The sequence below is a fragment of the Heteronotia binoei genome, chromosome 9 (genome assembly GCF_032191835.1).
Source record: "Heteronotia binoei isolate CCM8104 ecotype False Entrance Well chromosome 9, APGP_CSIRO_Hbin_v1, whole genome shotgun sequence".
NCBI lineage: Eukaryota > Metazoa > Chordata > Lepidosauria > Squamata > Gekkonidae > Heteronotia > Heteronotia binoei.
In genome coordinates this window covers 56117752-56141905 of record NC_083231.1, presented here as the reverse complement: position 1 = coordinate 56141905, position 24154 = coordinate 56117752, and the positions used below count along the sequence as shown (strand labels likewise).

Here is a 24154-nt window from a genome sequence, read left to right as displayed (position 1 = left end):
AGCAACCAAGGTGAGCCACTGAGGCACTGGCTGCAGCACTAGAGCAGGCAGTGTGGTTTGAACACCAGGTGGAGGTCAGAAGGATGTAACTCTTTCTGAGTCCTCGTTGGGGAGAAAGGGGGGCTATCAGTGAAGTAAAGGTCTCTCAGAGCAACAGAGCTGCCAGCTGGGACTGAGGGAAGCCCACTGAGGACCTTGCTCAATTCCACTGTGCTTTGGCTCGCTCCCTGAGTGTACAGCCACTTTTGTCTCCCCGGCTGCACACCTTTAGAATAGTAGCACAGTAAAACCTTTACTAGAAGATGTGGGTGGGTGTCACTTAGGCCCAAAACATATCTTAGCCCCCCCTCAAGGAATCACCTTTTCAGTTGTAAACCTCTCCTTGATGCTACAGTGACTGCACCTTTATGAACAGTTATTTCTATAATAGACTCCCAACTGTAGATGGTTTGGGGGGAGCACCCACATGATCTTATGGTCTAAGCATGATGTCATTGTCCTTTACCTGCCCTCATTGTGCTCTTACCCTAATCTGCGAAAGTGATGGCCAACTGATGTTTCTGCTGTCCTGCTTTTAATGTTACTGCCACAACAGCAGCCTGAACAACTTAAGTGCCTTTCCCAGTTTTCAATGCAAGGTCAATAATGTGCAGATAAAATAATTTTCTAATCATTAATGTTATGAAGCATCTCATGAAAAGATTAAACAACTCTCTGGAATATAAAGAAGGAATGAGAAATGTGAATTCAGCATATAATCCTGTTTATTACACTTTCAGGTCTCCATATAATCATGTGAACAGAAACCTCAGAAGGCTGTGTGATGCTGGTGGCACATTGCAAGATGACCAAAGCAAAAACAAGAGTTGTGCATATTTGATCTTTTGAAGTGTTACAGAAATATTCAAACCTTAGTTTTCTGATATCCATCACAAGTTCTGATTGTCTCAGTTCTCTCCTCCTCCAAGTGCACTGTTCTAGTGCAACCCATTTGTTCTTATTATTAACAAAACTGTATATAAAGGTGTCAAAGTTAAAGTTTAAAGATTCAGCTTTAATACTGTGTCTCTCTTTGTATCCTTTCAGCGAGAATGCTTAAAACTGTTGCCAAGGAATACAGGTGGTCTCTGTGTATTGTGAAAAATTCCCAAATTAAAGTATAGATGGGTATGGACAACCATCTAGTCCATAATCTGCTTTCACACAGTGGCCATACAACTACACTGTGTGCCCAACAAATGCAGTAGAGACACAAAGTTCTGTACCTGGTACTGCCTCTTGGCACTGGGTTTCAAAGGTTTCTTGGCTCTGTATATGAAAGTTCCCTTCATTTAAATTGGCTAGTAGCCACTTATAGATCTCTTCCATGTCCCCTTTTGAAGCCTTCTTTGCCCGTGGATATCAGTCAATCCTCAGGTGGTGAAATCCATGGTTATGTCAGTCATGGAGTAAATTGGTGCTTCTTTAAGTTGGGTGCCCCTGAGTTCAGTATTACGGCAGGGGGAGGAACAGTTATCTCTATCCACTTTCTACACTCCATGCATAACTTTAAATCCTCAATCATGTCTGCCCCCGCTTAGTTAAAGTTTTCATAGACTGAACATTTTCAAGACTCTTCAGCCAGTTTGCTGTAGTGATTGATTGCATGGACTCTTATCTGGGAGAACTGGATTTGATTCCCCACTCCTCCACTTGCACCAGCTGGAATGGTCTTGGGTCAGCCAGAGCTCTGGCAGAGGTTGTCCTTAAAAGGGCAGCTGCTGTGAGAGCCCTCTCCAGCCCCACCCACCTCACAGGGTGTCTGTTGTGGGGGAGGAAGGGAAAGGAGATTGTAGGCCACTCTGAGCCTCTGTCCTTGAAAGGGCAGCTGCTGTGAGAGCCCTCTCAGCCCCACCCACCTCACAGGGTGTCTTTTGTGGGGGACGAAAGTGAAGGAGATTGTAGGCCGCTCTGAGCCTCTGTCCTTGAAAGGGCAGCTGCTGTGAGAGCCTTCTCAACCCCACCCACCTCACAGGGTGTCTGTTGTGGGGGAGGAAGGGAAAAGAGATTGTAGGCTGCTCTGAGTCTCTGTCTTTGAAAGGGCAGCTGCTGTGAGAGCCCTCTCTAGCCCCACTCACCTCAACAGGTGTCTGTTGTGGGGGAGGAAGGGAAAGGAGATTGTAGGCCGCTATGAGCCTCTGTCCTTGAAAGGGCAGCTGCTGTGAGAGCTCTTTCAGCACCACCCACCTCACAGAGTGTCTGTTGTGGGGGAGGAAGATAAAGGAGAATGTGAGCCGCTCTTAGGCTTTGAGATTCAGAGTGGAGGGTGGGATATGAATCAAAGTCACTGCTGGGCTTCATGCAACCCTCCTTCAGAAAGCACTGTAAGCAGCGGCCCTGAAACGAAGAAGGCAAAATATCAGTACAATACTTAAGTATGTCATTCCATCCCTCTGGAATTGTTTTCTGTGGCCCCAGAAGGTGGGACCAGAACCAATGGGTTGAAATTAAATTAAAAGAGTTTCCAGCTTTGAGTGTGGTGGACCAGATGGAGTTCATGGCCCTTTCCTACTCTGTGGATCTGTAACTGGTTGACAGATCGCACCCAAAGAGTGGTTGTGAATGGTTCCTCATCCTCTTAGAGAGGAGTGACAACAAGTGGAGTGCCTCAAGGATCTGTCCTGGGACCTGTTTTGTTCAATATCTTTACCAATCAAAGTTTTCAGGTTTTCACGGCTGGTAACATCATTAGGGTTTGTAGAATCTTTCGGGCTCAAGTGCTGTGTTCTACTGGAGAAAGTTTTCCTTACAGCTCAACATTAGGAAGAACTTCCTGACCGTTAGAGCGGTTCCTCAGTGGAATAGACTTCCTCCTCGGGAGGTGGTGGGCTCTCCTTCCCTGGAGGTTTTTCAACAGAGGCTAGATGGGCATCTGACAGCAATGAAGATCCTGTGAATTTTGGGGAAGGTGTTTGTGAGTTTCCTGCATTGTGCAGGGAGTTGGACTAGATGACCTGGAGGTCCCTTCCAACTCTATGATTCTATACAATTCTATGATTTTAGTGTAGAACAGGGGTGGTCAACGGTAGTTCTCCAGAAGTTTTTTGCCTACAACTCCCATCAGCCCAGCAAGCATGGCTGATGGCTGGGGCTGATGGGAGTTGTAGGCAAAAAACTTCTGGAGAGCTATCGATGGCCCCCCCCTGGTGTAGAATGTCAGTTTGGGGACACTGCTAAACCAGGAATAAAGGTCTACTGTGAAATTGTTTTCCAACATTCCTATCTTCTCATAAGAGGACCCATGAGGATCCGTGCCGCAAAATCATGTTCTGGATCCATGGTGCTGCCACGAAACCATGGATCCATTATATCTGTGGAGCAAGCTCTTTCCATGGACGCAGCATGAGATTGGATGGTGAGCTTGGGATGAGCCAATGCAGATATCATGAGGATCCATGAGTATATGTGCTTCAAAGCCATGTTTTCGCTCCATGATGTTGCCACGATGCCAAGGATCTATGATTTCCGGGGTGTAAACTCATGAGGATCCATGGTGCAAAACCAAGTTCTTCTTCCATGGTGCTGCCACGAAGCCGTGGATCCATGATTTCTGTGGTAGAAGCTCTGCCCATTGACATGATATGCGATTGTATGGTGAGGTTGGGGGGATCCGAGGCAAAATTAATGAGGATTCTGGAGGATCCGTGGTCCAATACTACATTTTTGGTCTCTGGCGCTGCCACGAAGCCGTGGATCCACGATTTCTGTGGTGAAAGCTGTACCCATGGACATGATATGTGATTGGATAGTGAGCTTGGGGTGGCCCAAAGTAAAAGTCAGGAGGATTCATGAGGATCCGTGGTCCAAAAGCAAGTTTTTGGTCCCTGGCGTTGCCACGAAGCTGTGAATCCACGATTTCTGTGCTGCAAACTCTGCCCATGGCATGATATGTGAATGGATGGAGGGCTTGGGGGGATCCAAAGCAAAAATTATGTGGAACCATGAGGATCCATGGTCCAAAACCAAGTTTTTGCTCTTTGGCGCTTCCACAAAGCTGTGTATCTATGATTTCTGTGGTGCAAGCTCTACCCATGGATATGATATGTGATTAAATAGTGAGCTTGGGGTGGCCCAAAGTAAAAATCATGAGGATTCATGAGGATCCGTGATTCAAAACCAAGTTTTTGGTCCCTGGCGCTGCCACGAAACCGTGGATCCACGATTTCTGTGGTGTAAACTGTGCCCATGGGCATGATATGTGACTGTATGGCGGGCTTGGGGGGTCCGAAGCAGAAATCACGTGGATCCATGAGGATCCGTGGTTTATAACCAAGTTTTTGATTTCTGGAGATGCCACGAAGCCGTGGATCCATGATTTCTGTGGTGTAAACTGTGCCCATGGACATGATATACGACTGGATGGATGGCTTGGGGGGATCCAAGGCAAAAATCATGTGGATCCATGAGGATCCGTGGTCCAAAAGCAAGTTTTTGATTTCTGGCGCTGCCACGAAGCCGTGGATCCATGATTTCTGTGGTGTAAACTGTGCCCATGAACATGATATATGACTGGATGGACGGCTTGGGGGGATCCAAGGCAAAAATCATGTGGATCCATGAGGATCCGTGGTCCAAAAGCAAGTTTTTGGTCGCTGCGCTGCCACGAAGCCATGGATCCATGATTTCTGTGGTGTAAGCTGTGCCTATGGACATAATATATGACTGGATGGATGGCTTGGGGGGATCCAAGGCAAAAATCATGTGGATCCATGAGGATCCGTGGTCCAAAAGCAAGTTTTTGGTCCCTGGCGATGCCACGAAGCCGTGGATCCATGATTTCTGTGGTGTAAACTGTGCCCATGGACATGATATGTGACTGTATGGAGAGCTTGGGGGGTCTGAAGCAGAAATCACGTGGATCCATGAGGATCCGTGGTTTATAACCAAGTTTTTGATTTCTGGAGCTGCCACGAAGCCGTGGATCCATGATTTCTGTGGTGTAAACTGTGCCCATGGACATGATATGTGACTGTATGGAGGGCTTGGGGGGTCCGAAGCAGAAATCACATGGATCCATGAGGATCCGTGGTTTATAACCAAGTTTTTGATTTCTGGAGCTGCCACGAAGCCGTGGATCCATGATTTCTGTGTTGTAGACTCTGCTCATGGACATGATACGTGATTCGATTGAGGGCTTGGGAGGATCCGAAGCAGAAATCACATGGATCCATGAGGATCCGTGGTCCAAAAGCAAGTTTTTGGTCCCTGGCGCTGCCACGAAGCCATGGATCCATGATTTCTGTGGTGTAAACTGTGCCCATGAACATGATATATGACTGGATGGACGGCTTGGGGGGATCCAAGGCAAAAATCATGTGGATCCATGAGGATCCGTGGTCCAAAAGCAAGTTTTTGGTCGCTGCGCTGCCACGAAGCCATGGATCCATGATTTCTGTGGTGTAAGCTGTGCCTATGGACATAATATATGACTGGATGGATGGCTTGGGGGGATCCAAGGCAAAAATCATGTGGATCCATGAGGATCCGTGGTCCAAAAGCAAGTTTTTGGTCCCTGGCGCTGCCACGAAGCCGTGGATCCATGATTTCTGTGGTGTAAACTGTGCCCATGGACATGATATGTGACTGTATGGAGAGCTTGGGGGGTCTGAAGCAGAAATCACGTGGATCCATGAGGATCCGTGGTCCAAAGGAAAGTTTTTGGTCCCTGGCGCTGCCACGAAGCCGTGGATCCATGATTTCTGTGGTGTAAACTGTGCCCATGGACATGATATGTGACTGTATGGAGGGCTTGGGGGGTCCGAAGCAGAAATCACGTGGATCCATGAGGATCCGTGGTTTATAACCAAGTTTTTGATTTCTGGAGATGCCACGAAGCCGTGGATCCATGATTTCTGTGGTGTAAACTGTGCCCATGGACATGATATATGACTGGATGGATGGCTTGGGGGGATCCAAGGCAAAAATCATGTGGATCCATGAGGATCCGTGGTCCAAAAGCATGTTTTTGGTCCCTGGCGCTGCCACGAAACCGTGGATCCATGATTTCTGTGGTGTAAACTGTGCCCATAGACATGATATGTGACTGTATGGAGGGCTTGGGGGGTCCGAAGCAGAAATCACGTGGATCCATGAGGATCCGTGGTTTATAACCAAGTTTTTGATTTCTGGAGCTGCCACGAAGCCGTGGATCCATGATTTCTGTGGTGTAAACTGTGCCCATGGACATGATATGTGACTGTATGGAGGGCTTGGAGGGTCCGAAGCAGAAATCACGTGGATCCATGAGGATCCGTGGTTTATAACCAAGTTTTTGATTTCTGGAGCTGCCACGAAGCCGTGGATCCATGATTTCTGTGGTGTAAACTGTGCCCATGGACATGATATATGACTGGATGGATGGCTTGGGGGGATCCAAGGCAAAAATCATGTGGATCCATGAGGATCCATGGTCCAAAAGCAAGTTTTTGGTCCCTGGCGCTGCCACGAAGCCGTGGATCCATGATTTCTGTGGTGTAAACTGTGCCCATGGACATGATATACGACTGGATGGATGGCTTGGGGGGATCCAAGGCAAAAATCATGTGGATCCATGAGGATCCGTGGTCCAAAAGCAAGTTTTTGATTTCTGGCGCTGCCACGAAGCCGTGGATCCATGATTTCTGTGGTGTAAACTGTGCCCATGAACATGATATATGACTGGATGGACGGCTTGGGGGGATTCAAGGCAAAAATCATGTGGATCCATGAGGATCCGTGGTCCAAAAGCAAGTTTTTGGTCCCTGCGCTGCCACGAAGCCGTGGATCCATGATTTCTGTGGTGTAAGCTGTGCCCATGGACATAATATATGACTGGATGGATGGCTTGGGGGGATCCAAGGCAAAAATCATGTGCATCCATGAGGATCCGTGGTCCAAAAGCAAGTTTTTGGTCCCTGGCGCTGCCACGAAGCCGTGGATCCATGATTTCTGTGGTGTAAACTGTGCCCATGGACATGATATGTGACTGTATGGAGAGCTTGGGGGGTCTGAAGCAGAAATCACGTGGATCCATGAGGATCCGTGGTTTATAACCAAGTTTTTGATTTCTGGAGCTGCCACGAAGCCGTGGATCCATGATTTCTGTGGTGTAAACTGTGCCCATGGACATGATATGTGACTGTATGGAGGGCTTGGGGGGTCCGAAGCAGAAATCACGTGGATCCATGAGGATCCGTGGTTTATAGCCAAGTTTTTGATTTCTGGCGCTGCCACAAAGCCGTGGATCCATGATTTCTGTGGTGTAAACTGTGCCCATGGACATGATATGTGACTGTATGGAGGGCATGGGGGGTCCGAAGCAGAAATCACGTGGATCCATGAGGATCCGTGGTTTATAACCAAGTTTTTGATTTCTGGAGCTGCCACGAAGCCGTGGATCCATGATTTCTGTGGTGTAAACTGTGCCCATGGACATGATATATGACTGGATGGATGGCTTGGGGGGATCCAAGGCAAAAATCATGTGGATCCATGAGGATCCGTGGTCCAAAAGCAAGTTTTTGGTCCCTGGCGCTGCCACGAAACCGTGGATCCATGATTTCTGTGGTGTAAACTGTGCCCATAGACATGATATGTGACTGTATGGAGGGCTTGGGGGGTCCGAAGCAGAAATCACGTGGATCCATGAGGATCCGTGGTTTATAACCAAGTTTTTGATTTCTGGAGCTGCCACGAAGCCGTGGATCCATGATTTCTGTGGTGTAAACTGTGCCCATGGACATGATATGTGACTGTATGGAGGGCTTGGGGGGTCCGAAGCAGAAATCACGTGGATCCATGAGGATCCGTGGTTTATAACCAAGTTTTTGATTTCTGGAGCTGCCACGAAGCCGTGGATCCATGATTTCTGTGGTGTAAACTGTGCCCATGGACATGATATATGACTGGATGGATGGCTTGGGGGGATCCAAGGCAAAAATCATGTGGATCCATGAGGATCCATGGTCCAAAAGCAAGTTTTTGGTCCCTGGCGCTTCCACGAAGCCGTGGATCCATGATTTCTGTGGTGTAAACTGTGCCCATGGACATGATATACGACTGGATGGATGGCTTGGGGGGATCCAAGGCAAAAATCATGTGGATCCATGAGGATCCGTGGTCCAAAAGCAAGTTTTTGATTTCTGGCGCTGCCACGAAGCCGTGGATCCATGATTTCTGTGGTGTAAACTGTGCCCATGAACATGATATATGACTGGATGGACGGCTTGGGGGGATCCAAGGCAAAAATCATGTGGATCCATGAGGATCCGTGGTCCAAAAGCAAGTTTTTGGTCCCTGCGCTGCCACGAAGCCGTGGATCCATGATTTCTGTGGTGTAAGCTGTGCCCATGGACATAATATATGACTGGATGGATGGCTTGGGGGGATCCAAGACAAAAATCATGTGCATCCATGAGGATCCGTGGTCCAAAGGCAAGTTTTTGGTCCCTGGCGCTTCCACGAAGCCGTGGATCCATGATTTCTGTGGTGTAAACTGTGCCCATGAACATGATATATGACTGGATGGACGGCTTGGGGGGATCCAAGGCAAAAATCATGTGGATCCATGAGGATCCGTGGTCCAAAAGCAAGTTTTTGGTCCCTGCGCTGCCACGAAGCCGTGGATCCATGATTTCTGTGGTGTAAGCTGTGCCCATGGACATAATATATGACTGGATGGATGGCTTGGGGGGATCCAAGACAAAAATCATGTGCATCCATGAGGATCCGTGGTCCAAAGGCAAGTTTTTGGTCCCTGGCGCTTCCACGAAGCCGTGGATCCATGATTTCTGTGGTGTAAACTGTGCCCATGGACATGATATACGACTGGATGGATGGCTTGGGGGGATCCAAGGCAAAAATCATGTGGATCCATGAGGATCTGTGGTCCAAAAGCAAGTTTTTGGTCCCTGGCGCTGCCACGAAGCCGTGGATCCATGATTTCTGTGATGTAAGCTGTGCCCATGGACATAATATATGACTGGATGGATGGCTTGGGGGGATCCAAGGCAAAAATCATGTGGATCCATGAGGATCCGTGGTCCAAAGGAAAGTTTTTGGTCCCTGGCGCTGCCACGAAGCCGTGGATCCATGATTTCTGTGGTGTAAACTGTGCCCATGGACATGATATGTGACTGTATGGAGGGCTTGGGGGGTCCGAAGCAGAAATCACGTGGATCCATGAGGATCCGTGGTTTATAACCAAGTTTTTGATTTCTGGAGCTGCCACGAAGCCGTGGAGCCATGATTTCTGTGGTGTAAACTGTGCCCATGGACATGATATACGACTGGATGGATGGCTTGGGGAGATCCAAGGCAAAAATCATGTGGATCCATGAGGATCCGTGGTCCAAAAGCAAGTTTTTGATTTCTGGCGCTGCCACGAAGCCGTAGATCCATGATTTCTGTGGTGTAAACTGTGCCCATGAACATGATATATGACTGGATGGACGGCTTGGGGGGATCCAAGGCAAAAATCATGTGGATCCATGAGGATCCGTGGTCCAAAAGCAAGTTTTTGGTCCCTGGCGCTGCCACGAAGCCGTGGATCCATGATTTCTGTGGTGTAAGCTGTGCCCATGGACATAATATATGACTGGATGGATGGCTTGGGGGGATCCAAGGCAAAAATCATGTGGATCCATGAGGATCCGTGGTCCAAAAGCAAGTTTTTGGTCCCTGGCGCTTCCACGAAGCCGTGGATCCATGATTTCTGTGGTGTAAACTGTGCCCATGGACATGATATATGACTGGATGGATGGCTTGGGGGGATCCAAGGCAAAAATCATGTGGATCCATGAGGATCCGTGGTCCAAAGGCAAGTTTTTGGTCCCTGGCGCTGCCACGAAGCCGTGGATCCATGATTTCTGTGGTGTAAACTGTGCCCATGGACATGATATATGACTGGATGGATGGCTTGGGGGGATCCAAGGCAAAAATCATGTGGATCCATGAGGATCCGTGGTCCAAAAGCAAGTTTTTGGTCCCTGGCACTGCCACGAACACGTGGATCCACGATTTCTGTGGTGCAACATCTGCCCATGGACATGATATGTGATTGGCTGGTTATCTTGGGGTGGCCCAACGCAAAAATCATGAGGATCCATGGTTTGGAAACATGTTTTTTCAGTGCTGTGGCGCCACAAATTCGTGGAGGCATGATTTTTCTGGTGCTGCCTATAGTCTAAGACAGGATCTACAACATAATGGTGGTTTGATTTCATTTCTCCATAAAAATCATATGAATTCATGAGGATCCGTGCTTTGGAAACCAGTTTTTGCATTGCTGATGCGCCACGAATTCGTGGAGGCATGATTTTTGTGGTCCTGCCTATAGTCTAAGACAGGATCTATAGGATTAAAGTGGTTTGATTTCATTTCAATGTAAAAATCATATGAATTCATGAAGATCCGTGTAGATCCGACTTTTACCTTTTTCCCTTTTTTTCTGGAAAAAGAGGTACTGAAAAATGAAGGGGAAACAAGGGTGCCTCTCACTAACTTTCAAACATTTTTTGAGGACTTTGTTTCCCCAAAAAAGTTCCAGAACTCCATTCCTCCGCATTCCCCCAGAAAAAAGGGCCTTGGGAAAAGTTACCCTTCAACCCACATGTAAACTACCGTTGAATCATAGCTTTTGTTATTTGCATCAAGTTATATACTTTCACAGGCCAAAGTGGAGATTGTGGAGATTCAGAATCCAACTCAAATACAACATTCCAGTTTCAGACTCAATAACTGCATGTTACCTTTGGTCATCCTGCTTTGAAAGATCAGCTTCAACAGAGGTGAGGCAGTGGAGCTTGCTTCTAGTATTTTGGACTCCTGAGAATCAACTCAATGCTTACTATTAAACAAGTCCTAAGTTCATCGGGACTTCCTGCATGCAGGCACATAAGACTGTAGCATATTATAAAAATTGCTTTACTCAGTTAAGCATTATTGCATCTTAGTAGGAAAGGGTTGGGGGCAAACCAAGATTCAAACATGTATGTCAAAACACAAGAGCAGTATCTTTGAATCCAGACTGTACACATACATTTACTCAGACCGCAGAGTAATTTTCCAGAACTTCTGCTTAAGGAAGAGAAAGAAAGGATGACTTTAACAGTCTTTTACAAATCTCTTTTAAAAATCACTGCTCACCAGATGAAAGGATTTGAAAATTTTAACTACTCTCTTTGCAGAAGAAGGGGGGGCGTGAAATATAGAACGAGAAAACTCTCGGCGCAAGTATGATGTGCCAAGACGTTTCTTGATTGGCGCTCGAAAACCCCCCTCACCTCATTAAGCTATCCAATTTAAAGCCCTCTGAAGATACACACCAATCGTTTCCGCCGACGCTGAGAAGGGGGGGGGGGGGGGCTTCCTTGCCGCGACTAAGAGGGAGGGTCACTTAGCGCAGCAGACCGTGCAGAGCGCCCGGGGACGTGAGGCGCATATGAAACAAGGGGCAGCGGCTGCCCTTCACAGCGCCCCAAGAACCGGCAGAACATCTCCTCAAGCACCCTCCTGGCTCACCACCCGTTTCCTTTGCACTGGAACAGCACAGGGGGGCCGCCAGAGAGGGTCTGAGACCACGTGCAGGACCTGCAGAGCCCCGGGAAAGGGACTACAACCGTGAACCGCAGCGACGATCCCTCCACCCCCCTAGCCCCACCGGTTTTACTCACTTTGGGAGCGAAAGCAGCAGCAGCAGCGTCCGGTTGGGTTTCCTGCTGCGGCCGCGCCTGACCCGGGAGGAAGGGGGGCGAGGCAGCCAGAACTTGGGGGCGTCACAGCAAGTTGGGCCACAGGGAAACGTCGAGTCGCGAGTCTTTCGAGGGAAGGATCCAGCACGGATCACCGAAGCTCTCTCCGGCTCCAGGGGGCTCAGCAGCGCGTCCGGGGTCGCCTCACATGGAGCCACCGCCGCCTCCACAGAGCTGCCCGCCGCTTCCCCCCGGGGGCGGTCCAGCCACCCCGGCCTTGGAGGGGGAGGCGGCGAGTGGGTCGGGCCGCGGCCCCAGCCCAGCTCTGGCTCTCATGCACTTTCCGAGTCACTGCAGTAGGCGCTGCTAGGGCCCCAGCCAGGCGGAGGCAGCGCGGAAGCGGAGCCGGGCGGCCAGGCTCAGCGCCGCTCCCGCCCCACTCCCAGGCATGTGGGTGACTGAGGCTCCGCGTGCGGTCCAGTCGCCCCGCCGGGCAGAGGCGGGAACCGGGGCGGGTAGCGGGAGAGCCGCTTCTCTTCCTTGGGAGAAGGACAAGGAGCGGAGCCACGGCACGGTCCGGCGGCGAAAGGAGCTCGGAGAGCCGCTTGTTTTCTGTCCCTCACACACAGTCAGCGATGGGAGGGTGCAGGAAAAGAAGGGACGGCCTGTCGGCTGTGGCACACGAGGATGACATCAGCGTCGCCTGGCAACAGCACCCCTTCCACCCGCCTTCTCGCGGCTCATCGTGATGACGCGCAGAGGATGCTACGCGAGTTGGATGACACGGGGTGTGGCCGCTGAGGAACGTAGAGCAGGACGCGGGAATGAAGTCGGAGTGAGGGAGAAGCAGGAGGCCGCCCCGTCCCTAGCTTTGCGCAGGCGCAGACTGGGAGTTTGGCCGTATGTTCCTCGACCTTTGCGGGATATTGACACGCGCAGAAGATATTTATTTTTTCTTGCGGGTTGGCGAGGAATTTGACACGAGGTTAGGGGCTGCGAAAGTAGGCCCACGATGTTTTATGTCGGGGTGGGAAAGAGACAGCATACAGCTGAACCATGGTGACCATAACTTTCTAGTAAAGGCTAATTAAAAAAAAAAAAGGTAAAGGTAGTCCCCTTTGCAAGCACCAGTCGTTTTCGACTCTGGGGTGACGTTGCTTTCATGGCAGACTTTTTACGGGGTGGTTTGCCTTTGGCTTCCCAGAGTCCACTTCAAAAGCATGACGTGTTTACTCAGTCTGCACTGCAGATACATGCATGGCGGGGGAGTGGTGGAGGCTGTGGTTAGAAGGCCATAAAATGCAAGAGGCATATCTGTAGGGAAGTATACACAGGAATTGTGGCCATATGGACACCATGAGGTCCTTCGTGTTATATATCACGTTTTGGCATACTGCCTTCCAGGCTTCACCAGCTCTACTTGTTGAAATGTTGGATCCTACATTTATTGCCCAGGATACAAAGACACATGATGAAGCTAAGCAGTTTAGGCTTGCCCTTGCCTATATGAGAGAGCTCTTTATGGATCTTTGGAATGCTGTCTTGAGTTGTTCCATAATTAAAAGTAGGATGTGAATATAATAATATATAACTCTGCCATGAGATCAACCTAGAGAAAATGTGGGTTGGGTCTGGCACTTTTTAAAAAAACTGAAGAGAAAATATATAATGTGTTGCCTTTTCTTTAGGTTGGTTTCATGGCAGAGTGGAGATTGAACCTGTCTCTCACATCCAAGTCCAGCACTCTAACCATGGCACCATGTTGGCTTTTCTTTTTCTATCTAGCAGACATTTAATATTCCAAACAAGAATGAGAGAACCATACAACTTAAAAATAATGTGAATATTTGCAATTTTAATTAACATTTTGTATAGCGGTCTTGGACATGTGGCCTTGTTTTGTGATCTCATCATAGTTAAATTATTGTTCCATAACATAATAAAACTGTCCATCTGAATACATCTGTGGTCCCCATCCCTAGTCAACTTGTGTGTGTGTGTACAGAGAAATAGATAGTCTAAAAACACCATCATTCTTAAATTTATCTTCAGGATTCCTAGTACTCATAAAATTGTTAAAAATCTTGCGTGTAATGTAAGCCTAGAACACTTGGGACTCACCATGCAGACTAGCCCACCAATCATGTACGGTGATTCATTGGGGGGCTCATTATATCCAGTTTTTCTGCCTACCTTGGACTGTAGAAACAGGACTGACAGTCAAGTGTGTGTTGTTACAGGCAGTGCTATAAGTCTCTTATTTTGATGGGGAAATTACTAAGACTTGGTAGAGCAAATTAGCAGCGACAATCTTTACTTTCAATAATAAGGAGTTCAGGTTTTCAGTCAAGAACAGTCCAAACAATTGTATCTTTTATAGTGTTTACTTAGAATATGTAATAAGATTCATACACACACATCTCTTTGTACAAGCAAAAGAGAGCCTAAGATAATAGAGGTTATCGATAGAGGAGTTCAAGGGTTGTTGAATCAGGTAATATTCACCTGATCCAGAAGAGGAGACGTCTGTTCAAAAGGAAAAATACACGGAGAGGAACGCAAACGACCAGCGTAACGCACCCTTTAGACCCAATTACAGGAGTAACGGGTGGTACAGACTGCAAATGGCGCCCTACAGAATGCACACCCAGGTGGGTTTCTGACCCACACTATATAGGGATTCAACAGATGGGGGTTACCAAAGGGGCTTTGATGCTTCATAGATGGCTATCTTGAATCGCTATGTTGGGAAACTGCGCATTTCGCTAGGATTATAACCTTGGAGGGACTGCATAATTTGTTACCGAGTTTTGTCTTACACTCGGAAAAGGGATCAAAGACTTTAAGGGTAGGATCAATCAAGTTATGCATTTGATTGGATTTAGCAAGGTAGAGGTGATAGAGGTCTCCCGTTTGGGCGGAGATGCTGGAGGGGGAATGGGTGAGACTGCGCTGAGCTACAGACTGCAGGTGCCAACCAAACCAAGCTCTCTACTGTACAAGCTCTCTATTGTAAGCCGCCCTGAGTCCGCTTGCGGAGAGGGCGGGATATAAATGTAAAGTAATAAATAAATACTGGGTCCACTCCACCTGTTTAGATGGAGTGTTGTCTTGGCCTGTATTTGGTCAGACTCCATTTTGTTTACCAGAAATAGGAGACCCCCTCTCTTTATTTGCACTGGGGTACTCCATTTATATCAGGCAGCACCTCTCAGTAACAGTGTCAAACTCTATAATAGATGGCTGAGAGGGTATATTTGGCTTCAGCAGCAGTATTCATTCCATAATTCATAGAGAGCCACAGTCAGAATTACCATCAACCAAAAGGGACACATTTCCTCCATCCCTGGCATGAAATCTGTACCTCAGAGATCTTCAGGCTTTTCAGCATTTCTCCCCTAACATCAGATATGGCCTCATATGGGCCCATCGCTATGGTGGGGAATCTCAGGGCTGCCCCCCCCCTTAATTTACAGACACACCCCACAAGTTTCTCTACCAGAAAACATGTTTTTAAATAATTATTTGTGTATCAATCAATTCAGTCACACTGTGCCCTGCCCCAAGATTAGCCAGCTGCTGGCCAGTCCTGCACCGCCTTCTGCAGTCTTCAGTCACTGCAGCCTGCTTGTGATTAGCCTGCCGGACTCCCTTCTCTCTGCCAGCACTGTCCAGGTTGGGCACCTGGGACAAGGGGAGGAGGAGACTGACAAGCCAGAAAGAGGGAGCATGGTGCATGCTCCAGCCATATCAGGGAAGGACAGGCAACAGGTAGTGCTGAGCCAAGAGTGTGCTGCCTGAGAAGATTTGAGGTGTCCAAAGGGAGAGAGACAGACAGAGGGAATGCCGCAAGAGTGGCTCCACTTGAAGCGCATGTGCCAAAGAACTGGGGGACTGCAACAAAGACCCTCCATCCTTTTTTTTTTTAGTGGGTTTGCTGGCTGTGCTAGGGGGAGTAAAGGCAGAGCATTCCAGCCATGGTGGGTCTGTGGCACAGGCACACTTCCCTCAAAGAGCCTCCCACCTCCTCTCTTCTCTCGAGTTGGTGCAAGGAAGCATGCATGGGGAGTTGTAAGTGGCATTGACCACTTACAATGGCTTCCCTACAAGCTAAAAAATCCTGGCTATGGGCCTGCTTATACTGCTTTATCTCCAGATTTTTGCTTGTATTTTTGTGTCTTCCTTCCCCTTCCCTGGGTTTTTTTTTAAATGTAGACTACTTTTACCCTGATCTTTTTCTGGAAGCTGGTTCTGAATTGCCTTTTTCTTCATGCGTAATGTTTCTTCCAGTTTTCTTTGTCCTGCCACTCCCACCCACCTCCAGCCACTGTTCAATGACTGGACCACTGTCATCTTCAAGCTGCTGCTCCCTCTACCTCCCCCCCACAGCAAAGATGAGTCATTTCATTTTAAAAAAAAACACTAATATTTCAATTTATTGATATGCTGTTGTAATAACAGGTCAAACAGGTTCTCTGAATTCCCAGGGGGTTTTTTTTAAGTCCATCTCTATCTCCTTCCCTAATGGAGGCACAAGGGAAAAGGCACGTCTTCGTGACAGAAAGGGCTGGATGCATGTGTGGAGGGGAATAAATGGACTCCACAACTGTGAAAATGCAGAGGAAGGGCAGACATACAGAAGAACCATGCTCAAACCGATTCCAATGCTAGTGGATCAACTGCCAAGAAAATCAGGACTAAGTTGAGCATGCAGAAAAGCCCTCAGTTTACCCATTCCTCTAGGGGCTGTTTCAAGATGGGAATCATGCAAACTGCAAGCCCCACCAGGCAAAGGCCTTGTTCACTTTCCTGAAATATGGGACAACTGCTGCATTGGGAAATGGTGCTCAGAAGACTCAGAGGTGGTGTCAAAGAGTCACATGTCACTCCCAAACCAGTGACTCATTGGTTTAGGGAATTATAACCTATAGGTCTGACTCAGTGAGAAGCTATAGATACCACCAAAGCTATCCCAAACGAAACTTTTAGTTCTGTGTTTTGATCTTGCAATTTGTTCTGATGGTTACAGTATAAAGAATTGTTGCATCCTTAAACTTTGAGTCTCCCGCTGTTGGCATTGAGTATTAACAGTGGACAGTGACACTGAAAAATGAAGAAGTCATGGTAGTAGATTGCCAGCATTTTTCTGTAATTTTAACAGTAGCCTGACCAGGCCTCATTTGGGCTGGAGCTCACAGGGGCAGAGCTCTGGAACCTCTAAATGTTATTGTGCTCTTTCTTTCTTACCACCACCCGCTCCCCTCCCAAAAAAACCCCTTGCTTCTGGGCTCCATTGTTCAGACTCCCTGTGAGAATTTTGCTGAACACTAAGATATGACAAACTTTTTGATATATTTCCCCACAAAAAATGGGAAAATAACCAAAACATATAAAGCAGACAGATGGAAATCTTCATCATGCCACTGTGGCCACATAGGAAAAAGTAATTCAAAAGTATGAGTAAGGTTTTATTATGACAATTATAATTCAAGAAGCATTTTAAGGTAGATGCTGAGCTAATATAATTTAGTACACCATCTGGTGATGTCAGGGGTGTGTTGCATATGCAAATGAGTTATGCAAGTGAGCTCCAGCACTTCTTTTTCTACTAAATGACCCCTAAACATGACTAGGCTTCCCAACCCTCCCGCCCTGGCTGGGGACCCCAGGATTCCCAGCCTCTTCTCCCGCTCCCCCAAAAACGGAAGCGGGGGGAGGGGGGCTCTTCTCCGCTCACCATAGCTGCTCCTCCGAGATGGGCTCAGGCTGGGCCCATCTCGGAGGAGCAGCTGAGAGGGGGTGGGGAGGGGGCGGGACCCAGGGGCCGGCGGGAGTGGCCGGGAATGGGAGCTTCCGAACCGGCCGCATCCGGTCTTGGCCCGGCCCCACCAGGGGGAGGTGCTCCGCTGGAGAGGCTGCCGGAGGAGCACAGCGAGCTGGAGTGTGCTGCGCCGAACGACCCAGCAGCCGGGCGTCATTGGGGAGTGTTGAGGAGGAAGAGGCGGCAGCAGCGCAGCGGGGGCCCTGCGGCAGCGGGCAGCCAGCCGGCGGGACCGCGGAGAAGGCAGGAGCTGCAGCAAGCGTCGGCCCGGGTCTCTCGCCTCCCCGCGCCTTCGCTGCTGCCCAAGCCCATGAGCCTCAACGAGCACTCCATGCAGGTGCTGTCCTGGCGGAAGCTCTACCTCAGTCGGGCCAAGCTGAAAGCCTCCAGCCGCACCTCGGCGCTGCTCTCCGGCTTCGCCGTGGCTGCTCCTCCGAGATGGGCTCAGGCTGGGCCCATCTCGGAGGAGCGGCTGCGGTGGGGCGGGGAAGAGGCGGCTGGGGTGGAATCGGAGAAGGGGAGGGTGGAGGGAAGGAGTTCAATTGTACTTGTCACACCCTTGCTCCTAGCTCCACCCCAGTGTCTCCTGGCTCCACCCCCAAAGTCTCATGGCTCCATCCCCAAAGTCCCCAAATATTTCTGGAAGTGGACTTGGCAACCCTAAACCTGACCCATGGAAACCAAGCTATGTGAAGTTTTTCCCAGTGCAGAGGTTACAGGAAAAGCTGTTTCTGACAAGTTCCCTGTCACTAAATGATATTGTTGTCCTAATCTATCATCCCCCATGATGCACAATACTATATAGACTGCCATAATCAGAAAACAAAAAGGCAGTTAGATGTGGGCAGACTGGGGGGGGTGGTGTGCTCACTTTGTGAGAAGCTTAGGAGGGTGCTGCCACTGAGCATTGCAGTCTTCCTCCTGCCCATATCTTACAAAGTCTCCTCTCTTCTCACATCTGCCTGCTCTCTCATAAAGGTGAGCATGTTCACTCAAATTCAAACAATTATGAAAGTGTCTCTTTCACCATCTTCAGAGGATCTCTTCTTACATAAATGGACTTTAACACTTCACTCACATACACTCATTTCTGAGTCTCCTTCCTATTGTTTGCTGCAAGATCTGTTATAGCTAAAGTCTGGAAATCTACATCTCCTACTCTCCCTATGTGGCACAAGAAGCTGTGGGATTTATATATTTTAGCAAAACTTATTGATAACATCAAAGCCCTTGAGCATCCCACTTCACCTTTGTATTTCTCCTCCATCTGGTTCCCTATTTTAGAGTACTTGTTGAATCAGCACGAATGCCCTTATATAGTCAATTATATGAACCTATGGTAACTTCTTCAACTGACATTTTTGTACATCTTGATTTCAGTGTATGTTATCCTTTGTTACAACGAGCATACAATTGGTCTGCTCTATTTTTGCTGTGTAATTTTACATGCTATTATTTGATTTCAATTGTTGCTGTTATGCTATCCTCTTTAAGATCTGGTTTTGTATTGGTGAATGTTTTTTTCCCCCTTAAAATTAATAAAAATGTTATTTTTTTTTTTTAAATGAGCATGTTGACTAGGCAATGCAGCAACAGGGTGATGGCTCTGCCTGTCTGGCCCTACCCTATATCCGAGGCCTCCAGACCTCAGCAGAGAGTGAGAACTGGTGCACTGCCATATATGTACAGGGACCAAAATAATTTACATTACTGCCTCTTCCCATGTAATATTCCCAGTGTTTATGTTCAGCAGAAGCCTTTCTGTATTTTAAAATTAATTATTTTTGAGAGGCTTGAAAATATGGGAGGAGATGGCTTTCCCTCTTTCTTATCGAACTGAAAGGGGAAAAGAATCTCAGGCCACATTTTGCCTGTTTGTATATAGACTATCTTGCTTATATCCAGAGTGGGCTTATTTATTGCATTTATATCTAGCCTTACTTCATTTATACCTAGCCTTTCTCCCCAATATGGACATCAATCTCTCCTCCACTTTATCTTTACAACAATCCTGCAAGATAGGTTGAGCTAGGAGTGTGATTTGTCCAAGGCTGTAAGCAAGCTTCCTTGGCAGAGTGGAGATTCGGACATGGAGTCTCCCAGATCCACACAGGCTAAATGCACTTCTTTTCCAGATGTATTTGAAGATCCTTTTGTCATGCTCTTCACAAGAAATCTGATTAATATGCAGCACATCTTCTCACAACATCTCAAACTCTGAATGTGGCTTGGTCTCTAATACTTAATCCACCTATTGTTTCAAAATATATCCAGTATGTTTTCATGAATAAGATTTAAACACAGTTGAGGTGTGGTAAAAAGGCTAAACAGTCTACATTTGATTTTTTTGTTGTTGTTGTTTAAGTCTAAAGGTATTTTCAAAGAGCTGGTTATGCCCTTGGACATATAACAACTTGTGATGCTTGCATGAGCTCATTATAACTTGTAATTGCCAGTCACTCTCCGGGTTCTGTCTTTCTCAGCTTTACTACTTGAAGCTGAAGCGTTCCCTGTATAGCGTTTCTTAGATAAAAATGATTCCCCAGTTGACTGATTTATGTTATTTCTGTGCTTCTTGTCCAGAAACAAATCCATTGAAGCAGTTTTGAAAAAATAAAATACAATAAGAAAGCAATGCTATAATATGCATGTACAAAGACATATTGCAACACAATTTGCAAGAATTTGAAGGATTTCTTTTTTAATGAACTTTTTTTTTAGTTTTCAAGGGTGCTGCTTGCCACGTGATCCAATTGCAATCCAAACAGAGGACTGATCCCTCCTTTCCTCTTTTTGAGAACTCAGGCTTCTGATATCAAGTTTGCTGTATGTTAAAATTATTTTTGTCATAATTTTACTGTAAATCTGTTAGCAAACAGGTCATTTCTCTGCACATTGTTGCTGCAGTAGGCATGTTTACTCTTAAGTCCTAGTATTCAGTTGGACTTGTTCCCAAGTATGCCTATATAGTCATTTGACTGGAAGAATGTAAACCAATATATTTGGTACAGTTGGGATGGTTTTACTTGGTACTCAACACTAAAACTGTTTGCAACATCATCACAGAGGAGTCCATTGCTAAAAGCTGATTTAAATGAATGGTTTGTTTTCTTACCAAATGAAACTGACTATTTTATATCCGCGACACAAAAAATGCATTCACTTGGAAATATCATGCACTGAACATCTCCCCAGTCCAATGCTAATGTTGCCAGGTGTATTTATGCTGATGGCTGTTTAATATTGGTATCATCTAATAAGCTCTAACACATGAACTTTATCTTCATTCTGCAGACTGCCTGGCAATGCCTAAACCTGTTACTGTTCAATTAACATACTGAAAAGCTTTGCTCAGAGGTGTTGCCTAATCCATTAACAATTCAGCAGGGAAAATTACTGAGTATGGGAAGTTTATTTCCTAGGCTAACTGGCAGAAACATGTTTATGACCATGTGCAGTTTGCAGAGGTGAAAAGGGGACAATGTAAGGAAAGGAAGGAAATGAGAATTCTGTAATTCACAGCATTCCATGGGAAAGAGAAGTAAACATCTCTTGTGTTACTGATAACACCCTCACATTGAAGGGGCAACACAGTGGATGGTATTCTTTTTCACATGACGGTAAGCCTGGAACAATCAAGCAAAAAACAATCAGAATCTTGTCTCTTAAACAGGTTCAGACATTGCTGGAGACCGTCGCCACCTTGCCCTGATACTTATGAGAAACACACACCCATGTTTAGCAAATTAACACAGACAAGTGTTGATGGAGATTTTTAAAGATTAAGAAGACTTGAATAGTTTGCCCTGATGAAAAACAAATTCCAAAACCCTTTGATTTCTACCAGGTCCCTCCTCCATTCCCAAGATTGGATCTCTGGGTCAATCCATGTTTATGTTTGTGATGGAATGGCCCTGGTTTGCCTACCAGACCCCGTTCCCCTTTTTGGAGGGAGCTATTTCTCCTCCGGCCACTTGGGCTCACTGCCACCACCTGCTCAGTCTAGGGGTTCGCATTGAGAGGAACAGGACTCCCAATCCCCTTCTCCAGCTCTGAGGCCAGGCCTCAAGGTCTTCTGCCACCCTGTACTTGGGTATCACAGAGACCACAGCACTTCTTCGGGGAACCCCTGGAGGACTGGCACCTTATCCAACCACAGGCCTTCCCCCTTTCCCCGGGGCCCCCTTCATAAAGCGTGGTCTAAAGCGGTTGGGGATCTATGTGGTACAAAGTTTGACTGCCAGCATTCAAAACAGTAAAAATATTTAATTAGAAGAGAAAAAGAAAAGAAAAAAAACAAAAGCAGTTGCATGTAAAAGTTTAGCACAGCACCCAAGCAGCAATCAGAATGACAAATAAAGGGTGGATTTAAACGCATCCTCCCGTCCCTGGTCTAAACTTGCCCTGCCTTGTAGATGACTTACTCGGTCTGACTGCCTGGGGTCCTCTTCCTCTTGAGTAGGCCTCTCCCACAGTCAGGAGCCCACAGACTGACAACCTCTCTCCTTGAGGGCCAGCTGAGAACTCACCTTTTCCCGCCTCACTCCAATAAAACAAAAGAACTTCCTGCCCCTCTAGGAGGCTTTCCCCCTAGAGTTGATGGTTTAACTCCGGAATGGAGGGGGGAGTGAAGGGAAGGCTAGGCCCCAAAGCCTGCCTAGCAGTTTCATGTTCCCTCCCAACCAAGCACCACCATTAACTAAGATGGCGTTTCTCCATATGAAATTTAATTAAATCCTGATTGTGCACTACAGGGAAAGGTACCCCATAAATTTGAAATGGGATAACTTCATGTTTGCCATCCTGAACTCCTTGCAGGAAAAACAAGTTACAAATTAGATGAATACATTTATCAGTTGTATAAAAAGGTAACTTACTGTAGCACAAAATGTTATTTATTGCCTATTTATTACTTTCATTACACTATATAAACTGATTAATAATATTCCAAGCAGGATTTCCCTCCCCCCTGGAAAAAGAGGTGCTGAAATTCTCAAGAGGGGAATTAAGGAGAAACACACAATTATTTGAAGCAATATTTTCATGCACTATGGACTTACCTGTACTTTAAAGCAGTTTCCAGACTTTAGACATGTCACCAGCTTTCTCAGTTTTTTTTCTGGTTCTTGCTTTTGGTTCCTAATGCTGAATGATGACCTTGAAGCAACTGTACTTTTAAACACTTTGTTGGATCAAAAACTGTCATGCTCCCTCAGTTCCCCCCATGAACTTTTAGATATTTTTTGAGAATTTTGTTTCCACAAAGAGGTTTCAGAACTCCATTCTGGTGTGTTCCTCCAGAAAAAAAAGCCCTGCCTCCAAGGCATGTAGCTATTTAATCCCTTGCTATCATGGAAAGCTTCTTTAGGAACAAATCTTCATGGAGAAGAGGGTATCAGAAGTGGAAGAGAAAGAACGGAAGTGGGTGGCACATTCTGAGATAGAGAGGCAAGTTACATTAGAGCTCATGCTCCACAGGAATTCATATTCATCATATCCTTCTTCTGCACAACATATCCTTTGCCCATTGTATCCCATGTACTACTTTGCCATTAATCAAGAGTGAAAGTTGAAAGCTTTATTAAACACTGAACATTATGCACATACAAGTAGATGGCTCACACAGGAAGAATCAGTATGCAATCACAGTTAAGCCAGTTCTGGCTTAACAATCTCTCTGAATTTTTGAGACTGTTAACAAGCATGTGGGCAGGGGTGATCCTGTGGTCAAATTTTGAAAAACCCTTTAGACCAAGAGTGTCAAACATGTGACCCAGGGGCTGAATCAGGCCCTCAGAGAACTCCTATCAGGCCTCCAAGCAACTGGCTATCACCTGCTTCATTCTTTCTCTCTGGCTTCCTTCTGCATAACAGCTTGCTCAATTGCAAAGAAGCTACAGAGCAAAGTCTCTATTTTCTCCATTGGCTGAGGCTCCTCCCTTGGGGAGGAAGGAGTGAGGGAGAGCTTGCTTTGCCAGGCTCCCTCAATTGTACAGCAGAACTTCTCTTCCTTTTATTGGCTGAGGCTCCTCCCGCTCCTGGCCCCCTGGGAAAGGAAGGAAAGAGCTAGAGCCTCCTTTGCCCAGTTCCCTGGACCCCATGGAAGAGATACAAAGAAAACACCTTTAAGACCATCGAGTGCTAATGTTTTAAGCCCTGCAGAACCTAGACCAGTTCCGCAGGGCCTGCAAGACCATCTTCTTTAAACAGGCGTTCACCAATGACTAAATTAATGTTTACCGCCAGATTAATAATGTTTACCGCCAGTATCAGATCTAGGAATGTTTTAATCATTGATTGGTTTTAATGTGAATTTAATATGAATTTATTGTTTTATTATTGTGTTGTTCACCTTAAATGTTGTTAGCCGCCCTGAGCCTGCTTCGGCGGGGGAGGGCGGGATACAAATAAAATTTTACATTACATTACATAAATTAAAAAAAAATTCTTTGTGTTTGTCTGTGTCCTTTATAAAGTTTATATCTCTGCTACCAAATATTAAATGGGCACACGAATAGCCTGGCCTTACATGGCTTGACCCAATAAGGTCTCATTTATGTCAGATCTGGCCCTCATAACACATGAGTTTGACACCCCTGCTTTAGACAGTAAAGAAGACAGCTCC

General features: G+C 46.8%; 1 protein-coding gene across 1 annotated transcript in view; it reads right to left on the bottom strand.

Annotated features, from left to right (window-relative positions):
* Positions 1–11742, bottom strand: part of FBXW7 (F-box and WD repeat domain containing 7) — a 244305-nt gene extending 232563 nt beyond the window's left edge. The window contains exon 1 of the mRNA XM_060246644.1: positions 11691–11742. The gene's annotated coding sequence lies outside the window, so the exon portion shown is untranslated. The remainder of the gene's footprint in view (positions 1–11690) is intronic.
* Between the last annotated feature and the right edge of the window lie 12412 nt (positions 11743–24154).